We start from the raw sequence: 1,883 nt of genomic DNA on the forward strand, positions 1-1,883 counted from the left end.
AGGCATTTCCTGCCCCCAGCATAAGAGGACAGTAATAAAGTCATATATGGAAGGCAGAGTGGGAACTGAACGTGGTGAACTTCACTACCTTAGATCCTTTGTTAGGAAAAGGAGATTTTCCCCCTTTGCAACCAGAACCATGTGAAGCTGAATCTTCAGACCCCTGTGGTTTCCCACTCTGTTCTGTGGCTTGACATACTAGGAAAATGTGGCTTGATGGTCTTCATATCCAAACAATAAATCCGTCACAAGCAACAATCTGTCAGACTTCTGTGAAATCTCACTTACCTATCACTGACCTGTTTTCAAAATGGTTACCTGCCACAAGCCACTCCTAACAAGGAGACTGCCACCAGCAAAATTTGTTTGGTTTCTCCAGTGAATTTGTTCCTGAGTCCCTGTGCTGAAGCTGTGCCAAAAATACTGCACAGAGGTGGCACTGGGGTTTGTTGACAAGGCTTGCATGGAGACTACTTGTTTCACACTACTGCTAGTACAGACAAGGCATCAGATACTAAAAACTTCAGTTTGCTGATTGATACAGTCTGATTGGAATCTCCAAATCTACTGCAGAGATGAAAGTCCCTGTGTCAGTTCATTAGTCACCTTTGCTTTATCATTAGGAAATGTAGAACAGTAAGTTTGCAGGAAAGATATTCATTACTAGACCCCAGCTGGAGCCTTTCAAGATCAGGGATTCAAAAGCTCACAAACCACTGTTTCCAATTAGGTACAAATGTCTTTCTCTCCTCTGTTCCTCAGCAATCATAGGACTTACTCTGGATGTGGCTAAAATGGCACATTTTGGCCAACTACTTGACAACATTTATGACTGGATAACTAATAGATTCAGCTTATTAATTTCTGCCATAGCTGAGTTAACCCCAGCTATGCCCCCCCAAAAGGCTTCTACAATAGCCCTTCTCCAGAGCACACCATACCCTTTAGAGGGTAATCTTTTCTGCACTCCCTAGAAATTCCCAGCTCAGGGACTGAATGTAGGACATGGAGCAGAAGACAGTGAGATCTGAAAAATAACCCAAAAGCCAGAACCTCCACAAGTCCAGTGCCTTGTACTGAAAATTCAGGTTTTCAAGCTTTCCAATGAGCAGACAATCTCCAAATGACATGTAAGAGAACACATAAAATTTCAGGCATGAATACTACAAGATCTTTTTCCCCTTCTCACCACATTTTTCGTGATTCCTCTTACTGTATCCTAAGTGTTTGGAGGATTCTTCCCAGTTGGCATGTGGCTCATACAGCCCAACTTTCTTTAGAGAAAGCTACCATATTTCAAAGGTACAATTTTTAAGGCTGCTTAAAAGCCTTTCCTAAGGAAACTATGTGCCAAATTCTGCCTTATGACTAAAGCTGAATTCCAATGGATACTCACTCATGATCCCCGTAGAGTCAATGAGACTTCTGCAACTGATCATCAAGTTTCAGTCCCTTGTACACTGCAATTATTATTTTCAGTAGATATTTTTAAAGCCTGTTTTCAAATAAAGGATGAGGTTCAAAAGGAAATGTTAATGCTTTTCTTTCTCCAATGTCTGATCAGACTGGCTGGGAAGAAGGAACTGGTGTACAATTTTGTTCCTGTTAATTTTGTTAATAGTCTTGTGCTGCAACTTGTCTAGATGCTTTGTGACTAGTGCTGGTCTTTTCTCCTTTTTTCCCACTGACATGCTCTTGCCAAGGATATCATTATGACATTCTGTAGTAACAAGCATTCTTCTGTTCAAATTTATATCAATTAGTTTGGGACAGTAATTCAATCGGACGGCCCACTGGATTTTGAAAGACTCGCAACGATGTCAAAGTGGCGACCTTTTTCCTCCACTCTCAGCCAAAAGCCATTTTTTAACAAGGAGCTCTTG

General features: G+C 41.2%; 1 long non-coding RNA gene across 1 annotated transcript in view; it reads right to left on the reverse strand.

Moving 5' to 3' along the window:
• The window catches only part of LOC113947778, a 17,496-nt gene extending 16,016 nt beyond the window's left edge, over window positions 1-1,480 (reverse strand). Inside the window, exon 1 of the long non-coding RNA XR_003527854.1 lies at window positions 1,397-1,480. This is a non-coding gene — a long non-coding RNA (uncharacterized LOC113947778). The remainder of the gene's footprint in view (window positions 1-1,396) is intronic.
• Window positions 1,481-1,883: the final 403 nt, after the last annotated feature.

Source organism: Corapipo altera, unplaced genomic scaffold (genome assembly GCF_003945725.1).
Source record: "Corapipo altera isolate COAL_440 unplaced genomic scaffold, ASM394572v1 50, whole genome shotgun sequence".
NCBI classification, from domain to species: domain Eukaryota; kingdom Metazoa; phylum Chordata; class Aves; order Passeriformes; family Pipridae; genus Corapipo; species Corapipo altera.